Genomic DNA, 19,591 nt, shown 5'->3' on the forward strand with positions numbered 1-19,591 from the left:
TCACAAGAAAAACAATGGTGTGCTTGGTTTTAATGTAACTTTATTCTTTCATGAGTTATTTACAAGTATAAGACCACTTATAAAATGTGTTCAAAGTGCTGCCCATTGTGTTGGATTGTCAATGCAACCCTCTTCTCCCACTTTTGACACACTGATAGCAACATTGCAGAAAAAATGCTAGCACATGCTTCAAGTATCCGTTGTTTCAGATGCTGCGGTCAACTGAAGGCAATTGTCTATGCTGTGAAGATACGAGATGTGCAGCATCTGAAACAACATTATTACTGTTGTAAAGTAATGCCGTCTTATAAATTTTAAGGAAGGAGGTAACATGGCACTCACTGTGTCCCTCCGCTAGTAAAGCCAGAATTGAGCCCTTTTTTTCCCACACTCAAGACTTTTCTTTTCAACTCCTTTGGAATGGTTAAAAGATATTTTTTCATTCCTTGGTTTTTCACGTTTTAACCCCTTTACCCCTAAGGGTGGTTTGCAAGTTAATGACCTGGCCGATTTTTACAATTCTGACCATGGTCCCTTTATGAGGTTATACAGTCATGGCCAAAAGTATTAACACCCCTGCAATTCTGTCAGATAACTGTTGTGAATTCCGCTCTTGGGCTCCCTCCGGTGGTTGTAAGTGGCACTTTTGTGAGTTCTGCTCTTGGGCTCCCTCTTGTGGTTTCAACTGCCTCAACTTATCATCTCTTCTGCTCGGCTATTTAGGCCTGGCTGTTCCTTCAGCCAGTGCCACTTGTAAATGGTTCCTGGTTGGATTCACATCTCTTTGGATTTCCCTGTTATCCTGACCAGTTCAGCAAAGCTAAGTTTTTCTTAGCTATTGTGCGCTTTTCTGTTCACACATTGTGGACTTATCCGTTCAGTGCTTTCTATGTTTGTCCAGCGTTATCAGTATGAATTAATTCTGTCTTGCTGGAAGCTCTGGGAAGCAGATTTACCCTCCACACCTTTAGTCAGGTGTGGAGATTTTTTTGTAAACTCTGCGTGGATTTTTGTAGTGTTTTATACTGACCCCACAGTATTCCATCCTGTCCTATCTATCAAGATAGACTGGCCTCCTGTGCTCATCCTGGTTTCATTCTGTGTATGTCTTTTTCCTCTCCACTCACAGTCATTATTTGTGGGGAGCTAATCTATCCTTTGGGGATTTTCTCTGAGGCAAGATAGTTTTCTTGCTTCTGTCTTTAGGGGTAGTTACCTCTTAGGCTGTGACGAGATGCCTAGGGAGAGTTAGGAGCATTCCACGGCTACTTCTAGTGTTGTGTTGAGCTTAGGGACTGCGGTCAGTACAGTTACCACTTCCTTCAGAGCTCGTTCCATGTTGCTCCTAGACCACCGCATCATAACAGTACAAGTGGCCAAAAATGAATTAAATGCATCTCAAAAGAAGGAAAAGAAAGTTCTGAACCATTTTTTTTCTGTGCTCTGGTTTGTCTTTTTTTCCCTCTTGATATCTGGGTGGTTCAGGATATATGCTTTGGCATGGATGTTCAGGGTTTGTTTTCTCGTGTGGATCAACTTGCTGCAAGAGTACAGAGTATCCAGGACTATGTTGTCCAGACTCCGGCTTTAGAGCCTAGAATTCCTACTCCTGATTTGTTTTTTGAACTTTAAAAATAACTGCAAATTGTTTTTTGCTTTGAAACCCCGTTCTTCTGGTGATCCCATTCAGCAAGTTAAAATCATCATATCCTTGCTGCATGGTGACCCTCAAGACTGGGCTTTTTCTCTTGAAACAGGGGATCCGGCATTATTGAATGTTGATGCATTTTTTCAAGCGCTCGGATTATTGTATGACGAACCTAATTCTGTGGATCATGCAGAAAAAACTCTGTTGGCCTTGTGTCAAGGTCAGGAAGCGGCAGAGTTATACTGCCAGAAATTTAGAAAATGGTCTGTGCTCACTATATGGAATGAAGAGGCTCTGGCTGCTATTTTCAAAAAAGGTCTTTCTGAAGCCCTTAAAGATGTTATGGTGGGCTTTCCTACGCCTGCCGGTTTGAGCGAATCTATGTCTCTAGCCATTCAGATCGATCGGCGTCTGCGCGAGCGCAAAGCTGAGCACCATATGGCAGTATCCTCTGAGCAGAGTCCAGAACCTATGCAATGTGATAGGATTTTGACTAGAACAGAACGGCAGGAATTCAGACGTCAGAATAGGCTGTGTTTTTACTGTGGTGATTCTGGTCATGTTATCTCTGATTGCCCTAAACGTACTAAGAGAGTCGCTAGGTCTGTTACCATTAGTACTATACAGCCTAAATTTCTCTTATCTGTGACCCTGATTTGCTCATTGTTGTCCTTTTCTGTCATGGCATTTGTTGATTCAGGCGCTGCCCTGAACTTAATGGACTTAGAATTCGCCAGGCGCTGTGGTTTTTCCTTGCAGCCTTTGCAGAGCCCTATTCCTTTGAGGGGTATTGATGCTACACCCTTGGCCAAGGATAAACCTCAGTACTGGACACAGATGACTATGTACATGGCTCCAGCACATCAGGAAGATTGCCGTTTTCTGGTGTTGCATAACCTGCATGATGTTGTTGTAGTGGGTTTTCCATGGTTACAGGAACATAATCCGGTGCTGGATTGGAAAACTATGTCGGTGACTAGTTGGGGTTGTCAAGGGGTTGTGATGCAGTGACCCCTGTAAAAGGTAGGGGGCGCTGCATGGTCTCCCCAGTATGCGCACGGAGGCGTATTGAGGCCGTGCGTGGCAATTATGTGCATGGATGTGATGGTGAGACAGTGTCTGGCATTGTGGTTAATGGGAGGTATGTGTCACAGGGATGGATGCTCCCTGCGATGCAACCCGGAGTATCTTATCTTTAGAGCGCGTGAGCACTGAAGATGTCATTTAGTGCACCTGGGTCCGGGTTGCGGGTAGCTATGAGAGATGGGAGGGTCTGGCTTCCCACATACCTCACTCTGAGTGGGGGTGCTCACTGTATCTTTTTCCCTGCAGGTGTTTGAGGACCTGCCGTGATGTCATGATCATGTGACCAGTGCATGTGATGTTACCTCACCTGTGGGTGTGGTTAGAGGCTACCTAAAGGAGGTGTGTTAGCACATGGGGGAGTGTTTGGGAGTCTGCAAGTCTGGGCAGACTTCCATGTGTCCTGGCTGGACACTGCAGAGGGGCCCTGTGTATGAGTGACCTGTGGAAGCCTGTGTTGCTTCCTGGAAAGCACATGCTAGCGTGGGAGGTCCTGGGAGTAGGTCTGGATCCCTGAGCAGCGCAGTGGAACTTGGGGAAGCTACAGTCCTCGGTGGGTCTGGACTGACTGAGATATGCCGCAAAAGCAAGTTGGTGATCCCCGTTTGGCAGCTTCTCCAGAAGAGTGAGGACTGACAAGGAGTCAGCAGGTGGAGCAGGAGCTCCCAGAAGGTACCATTGATTGTTGGTGCTTCATATGTTAAATGAACTGTGCGGTAACCCACGGCAACTGGTCAGAGGAGGACCAGCGTGATTAGTTGCTGCAACCTGTTAATGTGAAGATTGATGCAAAGACTGTTTGCTTATTGTTCATATTTCTGTGGTTTATGATGCCATAATAAACCATGTGGACTGTTTTGTTTGGAAAAAAACCGTGCCCGTGTACGTGAATCCTGTGCTAAGCGAGTGTCCCCCAATACACTCAGTAAGAGCAATCTTACATATGGTGGAGAATGCGGGCACGGTTTCAGGTGGCACGTACGGAGTTAATTGCTGTGGTTCAGCGTGGCCACGAAGATGGCGTCTAGCCTGTAACTCGGTGGGGTTACGAAGGTGACAAGCAAGAGGTTGCACAGCAGCTGGAGCTGCAGTGGCAGTGGCTTGTCGTCGGCAGCCGGAGGTGCCGGTTATATGTGTCTGCAGCGGGAGCTGTGGCAATACCAGCAGGAGCTGGTGAAGTGACATATAAAAAAAATAAATAAAAAGAAAAGAAAATTTTTTTTTCCCCTTTCCCAGATCGTGCAGACTCTTATAGGGCCAGTACAAGCCCAGAGACATAGTGGTGTACTGTGCGAACTGGGGCCTGAGTGCCGTGGGGAAGTCCATGGGGTGTACCCCAGGGAAGGGGGTGTCCCTAAAAGTGGGCGGGGACCCAAACGGGGATGGTTGTCCAAAAGGGGACGGAGTCCCAAAAAGGGGCGGTAACCCGAACAGGGGTAGTAGCCCAAAAAGGGGTGGAATCCCAAAAGGGGCCTGTAACCCAAACAGGGGTGGTGTCAAAAAGCGGAGCACTTGCCCAAAAGGGGGCAGGGCCAAAAAAAGGGGCGGTAACCCGAAGTGGGGTAGAAGCCCAAAAAGAGGTGGAATCTGGGGAAATGGTGGTTTCCAAAAAGAGGGAGGAGCCTCCCAAAGAGGTACCGCAGACAAATGGGTACCCAGGGCGTATAAGTTATGTGTGTCCGGTATGCGGTGTGAACTATCCCCCTGGTGAAACTTTACAGGGGTGTGCCGTGCAGATGCATGAGATAGAGATGTACGGACTGGTAGATTCTGGGGGCCCTGTGACTCTAGTGAGGGTTGCACCTGACGGATTTGAAATGCCTGATAGAGTCAGTGTAACCTGCATCCATGGGTACACCAAGGGCTGTCCAGTGGCCAGGGTGGTCCTCGAGACGGCCAAGGACAGTGCAATCCATGATGTGGCCATAGTCTCAACCTTACCCTGCCCAGTGATAATTGGCCGGGACTCTAGGTTGTTCACAGAATTGTGGGAGAAGGGAGCTTCTTTACAACAAGAGAATGGAGGGCTCTCAGCTGGTGGGGTTGCATACCTTAAAGCATTGATTTCTCCCAAAGTAGTTGGGGCCGACGACGGGTTGACCAGTGGGGAAGGTGAGTCTGCCCAACTTACGGACATGTCACCTGAAGTATACCCCAGGAAGAATGATGGGTCAGGTATAAGGGTGACCAGAGGAAAAGGTGCGTCTGCCGAACTTACTGACCTGACGTCACCTGACATGTGCAACAATGTGACTGGTAATGATCTGGTAGATAAGCATGTGGTGGTAAAACAGAGTGGAGCTGACACCCAGTTAGAAAGCAACTGGAAGGTTCACCATGTTGGGGGGTGTGACACAGACTCCAAAGAAGTGGTGCCTGAAGTAGATACCTCCTTAAGTGACGCATGCTCCACCAATCCGGAGGATGGGAGAAGCGAGATAGAGCTGCTCAAAGAGTCTCTCGAACAAGAAAAGGCCCTGAGACAAATGGCGGAGCACAGGTTGGATGAGCTGGAGAAGGAGGTCTCTGAGCTCAGAGGTCACCTGACAGTGTGGCACAGTGAGAATAAGGCCTTAGGCGAAAATGTGGTAGTGCTCCGAGAAGCAGTAAGAAGTCTTCTGTCAGAGGAGAAGTTACGGGTCCAAGACTTACAGCAGTCATCCCCGAGTGATAACAAGGCGGAGCTGCCGATACCCATCTTGGCAAAGGTTGTTGAGAAGGGTAAAACTGAGGAAGAGCTCGCGGTAAAGGCAGAACAAGAGAGTTGCCCGGTCGTGACCGATGTCTTGATGGAAGTTCCGAAGGTAAACCAGGAGCCATCTGTTCATGAAGAAAATGAGACCTCGTTCTTCAAGTGTGTTGTGGAGATACCCGAGGACGTGCGGAGTGCATGTGCCAGTGAGGGTGCGCATGAGGCTTTTAAAAAGGCAATGGAAGCATGTAGTGTGCACTGGGCACCAGAGACAGAACAGTTGGTGATTTTGTCGACTAAAGAAGTCACAATGAAGCGGGTGGCTATCCTGAGGGATATGCACCTACAATGTCTCCACACGAAACGGATGATCCTGTTGAGAAATGAGGAAGCTGCTCGACGTCTGGAGCTTGCGAAAGAAGCTCAAAAACGGCTAGGCTTTGTGGAAGAAGTCATCCTCGTACCCGGAAGTTTGGTGGGGAAAATCGTCGGAAGACTTGGGAGAGTGATGCAGGAGATAGTGAATAAATCCGGTGTGAAGAGACTGAGGATTCTGGCTGATGACGAGGCCCAGGATGTGGGTGAAGATGGGATGGTTCCATTCCTTGTTCTTGGGTCCGCAGAAAGTCTTGAGAATATCCGGATGCTCCTTGGGTATCGCGTGGTGTACCTAAAAGAAATCGAGCAGCTAAGACGTGAGAGGGAGCAGATCAATAAAGAGCTGCAGAAAATGCAAAACAGATGGCCGCCAGCATCATCTCACGAGTTAGAGAGGCGAAGAGGTTCGCTAAGGGCTGAAGGTCCTCAAGATGAAGCGAACAGAGGACATAAAGACAATAGAAGAAATGGCCTGCAGAGAGGTTACAGAAAGAGGCCTGATGAAAGAGAAAAGTAGTGTCGTCTCAGTTAGCTCAGGGCTGAGTGACTTAGGTGGGAGACCCGGTAGCGGACGTGTTGACAAACAGTCAGTCCAGACAGGTGGTATGGGTGCAAGGGGATTGCGACGCCAGATTGACCATGATGCCCAAACCCGACTGAGAGGGCCCTCTCGACTGGTAGGGCCAGGTGACTTGGGTACCCGGTCTCGAGGCCCCTGGGCTAAGACAAATGTTCAACTCCACAAGTTTGAACAGAGGGGGGGTATGTGATGCAGTGACCCCTGTAACAGGTAGGGGGCGCTGCATGGTCTCCCCAGTATGCGCACGGAGGCGTATTGAGGCCGTGCGTGGCAATTGTGTGCATGGATGTGATGGTGAGACAGTGTCTGGCATTGTGGTTAATGGGAGGTATGTGTCACAGGGATGGATGCTCCCTGCGATGCAACCCGTATTATCTTATCTTTAGAGCGCGTGAGCACTGAAGATGTCATTTAGTGCACCTGGGTCCGGGTTGCGGGTAGCTATGAGAGATGGGAGGGTCTGGCTTCCCACATACCTCACTCTGAGTGGGGGTGCTCACTGTATCTTTTTCCCTGCAGGTGTTTGAGGACCTGCCATGATGTCATGATCATGTGACCAGTGCATGTGATGTTACCTCACCTGTGGGTGTGGTTAGAGGCTACCTAAAGGAGGTGTGTTAGCACATGGGGGAGTGTTTGGGAGTCTGCAAGTCTGGGCAGACTTCCATGTGTCCTGGCTGGACACTGCAGAGGGGCCCTGTGTATGAGTGACCTGTGGAAGCCTGTGTTGCTTCCTGGAAAGCACATGCTAGCGTGGGAGGTCCTGGGAGTAGGTCTGGATCCCTGAGCAGCGCAGTGGAACTTGGGGAAGCTACAGTCCTCGGTGGGTCTGGACTGACTGAGATATGCCGCAAAGGCAAGTTGGTGATCCCCGTTTGGCAGCTTCTCCAGAAGAGTGGAACTTGGGGAAGCTACAGTCCTCGGTGGGTCTGGACTGACTGAGATATGCTGCAAAGGCAAGTTGGTGATCCCCGTTTGGCAGCTTCTCCAGAAGAGTGAGGACTGACAAGGAGTCAGCAGGTGGAGCAGGAGCTCCCAGAAGGTACCATTGATTGTTGGTGCTTCATATGTTAAATGAACTGTGCGGTAACCCACGGCAACTGGTCAGAGGAGGACCAGCGTGATTAGTTGCTGCAACCTGTTAATGTGAAGATTGATGCAAAGACTGTTTGCTTATTGTTCTTATTTCTGTGGTTTATGATGCCATAATAAACCATGTGGACTGTTTTGTTTGGAAAAAAACCGTGCCCGTGTACGTGAATCCCGTGCTAAGCGAGTGTCCCCCAATACACTCAGTAAGAGCAATCTTACAGGGTACATAGTGACGTTCCTTTGATGTCAATTTCCTCTTCCCCCTCTTCTGAGGTCCCTGAGTTTTTGTCGGATTTCCAGGATGTATTTGATGAACCCAAGTCCAGTTCCCTTCCTCCGTACAGGGACTGTAATTGTGCTATTAACTTGATTCCTGGTTGCAAGTTCCCTAAGGGCCGACTTTTCAATCTGTCTGTGCCAGAGCATGCCGCCATGCGGAGTTATGTTAACCCCTTTACCCCCAAGGGTGGTTTGCACGTTAATGACCGGGCCAATTTTTACAATTCTGACCACTGTCCCTTTATGAGGTTATAACTCTGGAACGCTTCAATGGATCCTGGTGATTCTGACATTGTTTTCTCGTAACATATTGTACTTCATGACAATGGTAAAAATTCTTTGATAGTACCTGCGTTTATTTGTGAAAAAAACAGAAATTTGGCAAAAATTATGAAAATTTTGCAATTTTCCAACTTTGAATTTTTATGCAATTAAATCACAGAGATATGTCACACAAAATACTTAATAAGTAACATTTCCCACATGTCTACTTTACATCAGCACAATTTTGGAACCAAAATTTTTTTTTGTTAGGGAGTTATAAGGGTAAAAAGTTGACCAGCAATTTCTCATTTCTACAACACCATTTTATTTTAGGGACCACATCTCATTTGAAGTCATTTTGAGGGGTCTATATGATAGAAAATACCCAAGTGTGACACCATTCTAAAAACTACACCCCTCAAGGTGCTCAAAACCATATTCAAGAAGTTTATTAACCCTTCTGGTGCTTCACAGGAATTTTTTGAATGTTTAAATAAAAATGAACATTTAACTTTTTTTCACAAAAAATTTAATTCAGCTCCAATTTGTTTTATTTTACCAAGGGTAACAGTAGAAAATGGACCCCAAACATTGTTGTACAATTTGTCCTGAGTATGCCAATACCCCACATGTGGGGGTAAACCACTGTTTGGGCGCATGGCAGAGCTCGGAAGCGAAGGAGTGCCATTTGACTTTTCAATGCAAAATTGACTGGAATTGAGATGGGACGCCATGTTTCGTTTGGAGAGCCCCTGATGTGGCTAAACATTGAAACCCCCCACAAGTGACACCATTTTGGAAAGTAGACCCCCTAAGGAACCTATCTAGAGGTGTGGTGAGCACTTTGACCCACCAAGTGCTTCACAGAAGTCTATAATGTAGAACCGTAAAAATAAAAAATCATATTTTTTCACAAAAATTATCTTTTGGCCCAAATTTTTTATTTTCCCAAGGGTAAGAGAAGAAATTGGACCCCAAAAGTTGTTGTACAATTTGTCCTGAGTACGCCGATAGCCCATATGTGGGGGTAAACCACTGTTTGGGCGGATGGGAGAGCTCGGAAGGGAAGGAGCGCCGTTTGACTTTTCAAAGCAAAATTGACAGGAATTGAGATAGAGCGCCATGTTGCGTTTGAAGAGCCACTGATGTGCCTAAACATTGAAACCCCCCACAAATGACACCATTTTGGAAAGTAGACCCCCTAAGGAACTTATCTAGAGGTGTGGTGAGCACTTTGACCCACCAAGTGCTTCACAGAAGTTTATAATGCAGAGCCGTAAAAATAAAACAACATTTTTTTCCCACAAAAATTATTTTTTTAGCCCCCAGTTTTGTATTTTCCTGAGGGTAACAGAAGAAATTGGACCCCAAAATTTGTTGCCCAATTTGTCCTGAGTGCGATGATACACCATATGTGGGGGGAACCACTGTTTGGGCACATGGGAGGGCTCAGAAGGGAAGGAGTGCCATTTGAATGCAGACTTAGATGGAATGGTCTGCAGGTGTCACATTGCGTTTGCAGAGCCCCTAATGTACCTAAACAGTAGAAACCCCCCACAAGTGACACCATTTTGGAAAGTAGACCCCCTTAGGAACTTATCTAGATGTGTGCTGAGCACTTTGACCCACCAAGGGCTTCACAGAAGTTTATAATGGAGAGCCGTAAAAATAAAACAAAAATTTTTTCCCACAAAAATTATTTTTTAGCCCCCAGTTTTGTATTTTCCCGAGGGTAACAGGAGAAATTCGACCCCACAATTTGTTGTCCAATTTGTCCTGAGTGCGCTGATACCCCATATGTGGGGGGGGAACCACTGTTTGGGCGCATGGGAGGGCTCGGAAGGGAAGGAGCTCCATTTGGAATGAGGACTTAGATGGAATGGTCTGCAGGTGTCACATTGCATTTGCAGAGCCCCTAATGTACCTAAACAGTAGAAACCTCCCACAAGTGACACCATTTTGGAAACTAGACCCCCCAGGGAACTAATCTAGATATGTTGTGAGAACTTTGAACCCCCAAGTGTTTCACTACAGTTTATAACGCAGAGCCGTGAAAATAAAAAATCTTTTTTTTCCCACAAAAAATATGTTTTAGCCCCGAGTTTTGTATTTTCCCAAGGGTAACAGGAGAAATTGGACCCCAAAAGTTGTTGTCCTATTTGTCCTGAGTACGCTGATACCCCATATGTTGGGGTAAACCCCTGTTTGGGCACACGGGAGAGCTCGGAAGGGAAGAAGCACTGTTTTACTTTTTCAACGCAGAATTGGCTGGAATTGAGATCGGACGCCATGTCGCGTTTGGAGAGCCCCTGATGTGCCTAAACAGTGGAAACCCCACAATTATAACTGAAACCCTAATCCAAACACACCCCTAACCCTAATCCCAACAGTAACCCTAACCACACCTCTAACCCAGACACACCCCTAACCCTAATCCCAACACTATTCCCAACCGTAAATGTAATCTAAATCCTAACTGTAACTTTAGCCCCAACCCAAACTGTAGCCCTAGCCCTAATCCTAACCCTAGCCCTAACCCTAACCCTAACCCTAGCCCTAACTCTAACCCTAGCCCTAATGGGAAAATGGAAATAAATACATTTTTTTAATTTTTCCCTAACTAAGAGGGTGATGAAGGGGGGTTTGATTTACTTTTATAGCGGGTTTTTTAGTGGATTTTTATGATTGGCAGCCGTCACACACTGAAAGACGCTTTTTATTGCAAAAAATATTTTTTGCGTTACCACATTTTGAGAGCTATAATTTTTCTATATTTTGGTCCACAGAGTCATGTGAGGTCTTGTTTTTTGCGGGACGAGTTGACGTTTTTATTGGTAACATTTTCGGGCACGTGACATTTTTTGATCGCTTTTTATTCCGATTTTTGTGAGGCAGAATGACCAAAAACCAGCTATTCATGAATTTCTTTTGGGGGAGGCGTTTATACCGTTCCGCGTTTGGTAAAATTGATAAAGCAGTTTTATTCTTCGGGTCAGTACGATTACAGCGACACCTCATTTATATCATTTTTTTATGTTTTGGCGCTTTTATACGATAAAAACTATTTTATAGAAAAAATAATTATTTTGGCATCGCTTTATTCTCAGGACTATAACTTTTTTATTTTTTTGCTGATGATGCTGTATGGCGGCTCGTTTTTTGCGGGACAAGATGACGTTTTCATCGGTGCCATGGTTATTTATATCTGTCTTTTTGATCGCGTGTTATTCCACTTTTTGTTCGGCGGTATGATAATAAAGCATTGTTTTTTGCCTCGTTTTTTTTTTTTTTTTCTTACGGTGTTTACTGAAGGGGTTAACTAGTGGGCCAGGTTTATAGGTCGGGCCGTTACGGATGCGGCGATACTAAATATGTGTACTTTTATTGTTTTTTTTTTTTTTTTTATTTAGATAAAGAAATGTATTTATGGGAATAATATTTTTTTTTTTTTTTTTATTATTATTTTGGAATATTTTTTTTTTTTTTACACATTTGAAAATTTTTTTTTTAACTTTTTTACTTTGTCCCAGGGGAGGACATCACAGATCGGTGATCTGACAGTTTGCACAGCACTCTGTCAGATCACCGATCTGAGAGCAGTGCAGGCTGCTTCACAGTGCCTGCTCTGAGCAGGCTCTGTGAAGCCACCTCCCTCCCTGCAGGACCCGGATCCACGGCCATCTTGGATCCGGGGCTCGAGCAGGGAGGGAGGGAGGTAAGACCCTCGCAGCAACGCGATCACATCGCGTTGCTGCGGGGGGCTCAGGGAAGCCCGCAGGGAGCCCCCTCCCTGCGCGGTGCTTCCCTGCACCGCCGGCACATCGCGATCATCTTTGATCGCGGTGTGCCAGGGGTTAATGTGCCGGGGGCGGTCCGTGACCGCTCCTGGCACATAGTGTCGGATGTCAGCTGCGATAGGCAGCTGACACCCGGCCGCGATCGGCGGCGCTCCCCCCGTGAGCGCCGCCGATCGCGCTGTACGTACTATCTTGTCCATGGTCATAGGGGCCCACCCCACATGGACGGGATAGTACGTCCGATGTCAGAAAGGGGTTAAGGAGTCTTTGGAGAAGGGGCATATTCGGCCCTCTTCGTCACCATTGGGAGCGGGTTTCTTTTTTGTTGCCAAGAAGGATGGCTCCTTGAGACCCTGTATTGATTATCGTTTTCTTAATAAGATCACGGTCAAATTCCAATACCCCTTGCCTTTGCTTACTGATTTGTTTGCTCAGATTAAGGGGGCTAGTTGGTTTACTAGGATTGACCTCCGAGGGGCATATAATCTTGTTCGTATTAAACAGGGTGACGAATGGAAAACTGCATTTAATACGCCTGAAGGCCATTTTGAATATCTTGTGATGCCATTTGGGCTCTCTAATGCTCCATCTGTGTTCCAGTCTTTCATGCATGATATTTTCCGCAATTATCTTGATAAATTCATGGTCGTATATTTGGATGATATTTTGATTTTTTCCGATGATTGGAGCCTCATGTGAAGCAGGTCAGGATGGTGTTCCAGATCCTTCGTGATAATGCTTTGTTTGTGAAGGGGTCTAAGTGCCTATTCGGAGTTCAGAAGGTCTCTTTTTTTGGTTTTATTTTTTCTCCCTCGTCTATAGAAATGGATCCTGTTAAGGTCCAAGCTATTCATGACTGGATCCAAACCACATCTGTGAAGGGCCTTCAAAAATTTTTGGGCTTTTCTAATTTCTATCGCCGATTCATTGCCAACTTTTCCAGTGTGGTTAAGCCCCTTACTGATTTGACGAAGAAAGGCGCTGATGTGACGAATTGGTCCTCTGAGGCTGTTGAGGCCTTTCAGGAGCTTAAACGCCGATTTACTTCTGCCCCTGTGTTGCATCAGCCGGATGTTTCTCTTCCTTTTCAGGTTGAGGTCGACGCTTCGGAGATTGGGGCAGGGGCCATTTTGTCTCAGAGGGAGTCTGATGGTTCTTTGATGAAACCGTGTGCTTTTTTTTCCAGAAAGTTTTCGCCTGCGGAACGCAATTATGATGTCGGCAATCGGGAGTTGTTGGCTATGAAGTGGGCATTTGAGGAGTGGCGACATTGGCTTGAGGGAGCTAAACACCGCGTTGTGGTCCTGACCGATCATAAGAATCTGATTTACCTCGAGTCGGCCAAGCGGCTGAATCCTAGACAGGCTCGATGGTCCCTGTTTTTCTCCCGTTTTGATTTTGTGGTCTCGTATCTTCCGGGATCTAAGAATGTTAAGGCTGATGCCCTCTCTAAGAGTTTTTCGCCTGATTCTCCTGGAGTCCTTGAGCCGGTTGGCATTCTTAAGGAGGGGGTGATTCTTTCTGCTATCTCCCCTGATTTGCGGCGGGTGCTTCAGGAATTTCAGGCTGATAGGCCTGACCGCTGTCCAGTGGGGAAGCTGTTTGTTCCTGATAGATGGACAAGTAAGGTTATTTCTGAGGTTCATTGTTCAGTGTTGGCTGGTCATCCTGGGATTTTTGGTACCAGAGATTTGGTTGCTAGGTCCTTTTGGTGGCCTTCCTTGTCTCGTGATGTGCGTGCTTTTGTGCAGTCCTGTGGGACTTGCGCCCGGGCCAAGCCTTGCTGTTCCCACGCTAGTGGGTTTTGCCTTTGCCGGTCCCTGAGAGGCCCTGGACGCATATTTCCATGGATTTTATTTCGGATCTTCCTGTTTCCCAGAAAATGTCTGTTATCTGGGTTGTTTGTGATTGGTTCTCTAAAATGGTCCATCTGGTACCTTTGCCTAAGTTGCCTTCCTCCTCAGATCTGGTTCCATTGTTTTTTCAGCATGTGGTTCGTTTGCATGGCTGTTATGGCTGGCAATCAGGCAACACAGCGTGCAGTAATCAGCGCACATACAGAGATCTGGCAATAACCAAAAACAATAGGACGAGCTCTGAGACGTGGAATCTCTGTAGACTGCAGTACCTGATCTATCCTCACACAACTATAAGCAGCAGTGGATTGCGCCTAACAACTACCTATGCAACTCGGCACTGCCTGAGGAGCTGACTAGCCTGAAGATAGAAATACAAGCCTGACTTACCTCAGAGAAATACCCCAAAGGAATAGGCAGCCCCCCACATATAATGACTGTTAGCAAGATGAAAAGACAAACGTAGGAATGAAATAGATTCAGCAAAGTGAGGCCCGATATTCTAGACAGAGCGAGGATAGCAAAGAGAACTATGCAGTCTACAAAAAACCCTAAAACGAAAACCACGCAAAGGGGCAAAAAGACCCACCGTGCCGAACTAACAGCACGGCGGTGCACCCCTCTGCTTCTCAGAGCTTCCAGAAAAAGACAATAGCAAGCTGGACAGAAAAAAACAGAAAACAAACTAGAAGCACTTATCTAGCAGAGCAGCAGGCCCAAGGACAGATGCAGTAGCTCAGATCCAACACTGGAACATTGACAAGGAGCAAGGAAGACAGACTCAGGTGGAGCTAAATAGCAAGGCAGCCAACGAGCTCACCAAAACACCTGAGGGAGGAAGCCCAGAGACTGCAATACCACTTGTGACCACAGAAGTGAACTCAGCCACAGAATTCACAACAGTACCCCCCCCTTGAGGAGGGGTCACCGAACCCTCACCAGAACCCCCAGGCCGACCAGGATGAGCCACATGAAAGGCACGAACAAGATCTGGGGCATGGACACCAGAGGCAAAAACCCAGGAATTATCTTCCTGAGCATAACCCTTCCATTTGACCAGATACTGGAGTTTCCGTCTAGAGACACGAGAATCCAAAATCTTCTCCACAATATACTCCAATTCCCCCTCCACCAATACAGGGGCAGGAGGCTCCACAGATGGAACCATAGGTGCCACGTATCTCCTCAACAACGACCTATGGAATACATTATGTATGGAAAAGGAGTCTGGGAGGGTCAGACGAAAAGACACCGGATTGAGAATCTCAGAAATCCTATACGGACCAATAAAACGAGGTTTAAATTTAGGAGAGGAAACCTTCATAGGAATATGACGAGAAGATAACCAAACCAAATCCCCAACACGAAGTCGGGGTCCCACACGGCGTCTGCGATTAGCGAAAAGCTGAGCCTTCTCCTGGGACAAGGTCAAATTGTCCACTACCTGAGTCCAGATCTGCTGCAACCTGTCCACCACAGAATCCACACCAGGACAGTCCGAAGACTCAACCTGTCCTGAAGAGAAACGAGGATGGAACCCAGAATTGCAGAAAAATGGAGAGACCAAGGTAGCCGAGCTGGCCCGATTATTAAGGGCGAACTCAGCCAACGGCAAAAATGACACCCAATCATCCTGGTCAGCGGAAACAAAACATCTCAGATATGTTTCCAAGGTCTGATTGGTTCGTTCGGTCTGGCCATTAGTCTGAGGATGGAAGGCCGAGGAGAAAGATAGGTCAATGCCCATCCTACCACAAAAGGCTCGCCAGAACCTCGAGACAAACTGGGAACCTCTGTCAGAAACAATATTCTCAGGAATGCCATGTAAACGAACCACATGCTGGAAGAACAAAGGCACCAAATCAGAGGAGGAAGTCAATTTAACCAAGGGCACCAGATGGACCATTTTAGAAAAGCGATCACAGACCACCCAAATGACCGACATTTTTTGAGAAACGGGAAGGTCAGAAATGAAATCCATCGAAATATGTGTCCAAGGCCTCTTCGGGACCGGCAAGGGCAAAAGCAACCCACTGGCACGTGAACAGCAGGGCTTAGCCCTAGCACAAATTCCACAGGACTGCACAAAAGCACGCACATCCCGTGACAGAGATGGCCACCAGAAGGATCTAGCAACCAACTCCCTGGTACCAAAGATTCCTGGATGACCGGCCAGCACCGAACAATGAAGTTCAGAGATAACTTTACTAGTCCACCTATCAGGGACGAACAGTTTCTCGGCCGGACAACGATCAGGTTTATTAGCCTGAAATTTCTGCAACACTCTCCGCAAATCAGGGGAGATGGCAGACACAATGACTCCTTCCTTGAGGATACTCACCGGCTCAGATAACCCCGGAGAGTCGGGCACAAAACTCCTAGACAGAGCATCCGCCTTCACATTTTTAGAGCCCGGAAGGTACGAAATCACAAAATCAAAACGAGCAAAAAATAACGACCAACGGGCCTGTCTAGGATTCAAGCGCTTGGCAGACTCGAGATAAGTCAAGTTCTTATGATCAGTCAATACCACCACGCGATGCTTAGCACCCTCAAGCCAATGACGCCACTCCTCGAATGCCCACTTCATGGCCAGCAACTCTCGGTTGCCCACATCATAATTACGCTCAGCAGCAGAAAATTTCCTGGAAAAGAAAGCACATGGTTTGAACACTGAGCAACCAGAACCTCTCTGTGACAAAACCGCCCCTGCACCAATCTCAGAAGCATCAACCTCGACCTGGAACGGAAGAGAAACATCAGGTTGACACAAAACAGGGGCACAGCAAAAACGACGCTTCAACTCCTGAAAAGCTTCCACGGCAGCAGAAGACCAATTAACCAAATCAGCACCCTTCTTGGTCAAATCGGTCAATGGTCTGGCAATGCTAGAAAAATTACAGATGAAGCGACGATAAAAATTAGCAAAGCCCAGGAATTTCTGCAGACTTTTTAGAGATGTCGGCTGAGTCCAATCCTGGATGGCCTGAACCTTAACCGGATCCATCTCGATAGTAGAAGGGGAAAAGATGAACCCCAAAAATGAAACTTTCTGCACACCGAAGAGACACTTTGATCCCTTCACGAACAAGGAATTAGCACGCAGTACCTGGAAAACCATTCTGACTTGCTTCACATGAGACTCCCAATCATCTGAGAAGATCAAAATGTCATCCAAGTAAACAATCAAGAATTTATCCAGATACTCACGGAAAATGTCATGCATAAAAGACTGAAAAACAGATGGAGCATTGGCAAGTCCGAACGGCATCACCAGATACTCAAAATGACCCTCGGGCGTATTAAATGCCGTTTTCCATTCATCTCCCTGCCTGATTCTCACCAGATTATACGCACCACGAAGATCAATCTTAGTAAACCAACTAGCCCCCTTAATCCGAGCAAACAAGTCAGAAATCAATGGCAAGGGATACTGAAACTTAACAGTGATCTTATTAAGAAGGCGGTAATCAATACACGGTCTTAGCGAACCATCCTTCTTGGCTACAAAAAAGAACCCTGCTCCCAATGGTGACAACGATGGGCGAATATGTCCCTTCTCCAGGGACTCCTTCACATAACTGCGCATAGCGGTGTGTTCAGGTACGGACAAATTAAATAAACGACCCTTAGGGAATTTACTACCAGGAATCAAATCGATAGCACAATCACAATTCCTATGTGGAGGTAGGGCATCAGACTTGGACTCTTCAAATACATCCTGAAAGTCCGACAAGAACTCTGGGATGTCAGAAGGAATGGATGACGAAATAGACAAAAATGGAACATCACCATGTACTCCCTGACAACCCCAGCTGGTTACCGACATAGAGTTCAAATCCAATACTGGATTATGGGTTTGTAGCCATGGCAACCCCAACACGACCACATCATGCAAATTATGCAGTACCAGAAAGCGAATAACTTCCTGATGTGCAGGAGCCATGCACATGGTCAGCTGGGCCCAGTACTGAGGCTTATTCTTGGCCAAAGGTGTAGCATCAATTCCTCTCAACTGAATAGGACACCGCAAAGGCTCCAAGAAAAATCCACAACGTTTAGCATAATCCAAATCCATCAGATTCAGGGCAGCGCCTGAATCCACAAACGCCATGACAGAATACGATGACAAAGAGCACATTAAGGTAATGGACAAAAGGAATTTGGACTGTACAGTACCAATAACGGCAGAGCTATCGAACCGCCTAGTGCGTTTAGGACAATTAGAAATAGCATGAGTAGAATCACCACAATAGAAACACAGTCTGTTCAGACGTCTGTGTTCTTGCCGTTCTACTTTAGTCATAGTCCTGTCGCACTGCATAGGCTCAGGTTTACTCTCAGGCAGTACCGCCAGATGGTGCACAGATTTACGCTCGCGCAAGCGACGACCGATCTGAATGGCCAAGGACATAGACTCATTCAAACCAGCAGGCATAGGAAATCCCACCATTACATCCTTAAGAGCTTCAGAGAGACCCTTTCTGAACAAAGCCGCTAGTGCAGATTCATTCCACAGAGTGAGTACTGACCATTTCCTAAATTTCTGACAATATACTTCTACATCATCCTGACCCTGGCATAAAGCCAGCAGATTTTTCTCGGCCTGATCCACTGAATTAGGCTCATCGTAAAGCAATCCGAGCGCCAGGAAAAATGCATCAACATTACTCAATGCAGAATCTCCTGGTGCAAGAGAAAACGCCCAGTCCTGTGGGTCGCCGCGCAAAAAAGAAATAATAATCAAAACCTGTTGAATAGGATTACCAGAAGAATGAGGTTTCAAGGCCAAAAATAGCTTACAATTATTTCTGAAGCTCAGGAACTTAGTTCTGTCACCAAAAAACAAATCAGGAATCGGAATTCTTGGTTCTAGCATCGATTTCTGATCAATAGTATCTTGAATCTTTTGTACATTTACAACGAGATTATCCATTGAGGAGCACAGAGCCTGAATATCCATGTCCACAGCTGTGTCCTGAAGCACTCTAATGTCTAGGGGAAAAAAAGACTGAAGACAGAGCTAAGAAAAAAAAATGATGTCAGGATTTCTTTTTTCCCTCTATTGGGAATCATTGGTGTGGCTCCTTGTACTGTTATGGCTGGCAATCAGGCAACACAGCGTGCAGTAATCAGCGCACATACAGAGATCTGGCAATAACCAAAAACAATAGGACGAGCTCTGAGACGTGGAATCTCTGTAGACTGCAGTACCTGATCTATCCTCACACAACTATAAGCAGCAGTGGATTGCGCCTAACAACTACCTATGCAACTCGGCACTGCCTGAGGAGCTGACTAGCCTGAAGATAGAAATACAAGCCTGACTTACCTCAGAGAAATACCCCAAAGGAATAGGCAGCCCCCCACATATAATGACTGTTAGCAAGATGAAAAGACAAACGTAGGAATGAAATAGATTCAGCAAAGTGAGGCCCGATATTCTAGACAGAGCGAGGATAGCAAAGAGAACTATGCAGTCTACAAAAAACCCTAAAACGAAAACCACGCAAAGGGGCAAAAAGACCCACCGTGCCGAACTAACAGCACGGCGGTGCACCCCTCTGCTTCTCAGAGCTTCCAGAAAAAGACAATAGCAAGCTGGACAGAAAAAAACAGAAAACAAACTAGAAGCACTTATCTAGCAGAGCAGCAGGCCCAAGGACAGATGCAGTAGCTCAGATCCAACACTGGAACATTGACAAGGAGCAAGGAAGACAGACTCAGGTGGAGCTAAATAGCAAGGCAGCCAACGAGCTCACCAAAACACCTGAGGGAGGAAGCCCAGAGACTGCAATACCACTTGTGACCACAGAAGTGAACTCAGCCACAGAATTCACAACACATGGCATTCCGGAGAATATTGTGTCTGACAGAGGTTCTCAGTTTGTCTCTAGATTTTGGCGGGCCTTTTGTGCTAGG

Source organism: Ranitomeya imitator, chromosome 3 (assembly GCF_032444005.1).
Source record: "Ranitomeya imitator isolate aRanImi1 chromosome 3, aRanImi1.pri, whole genome shotgun sequence".
In the NCBI taxonomy this organism is placed as follows: domain Eukaryota; kingdom Metazoa; phylum Chordata; class Amphibia; order Anura; family Dendrobatidae; genus Ranitomeya; species Ranitomeya imitator.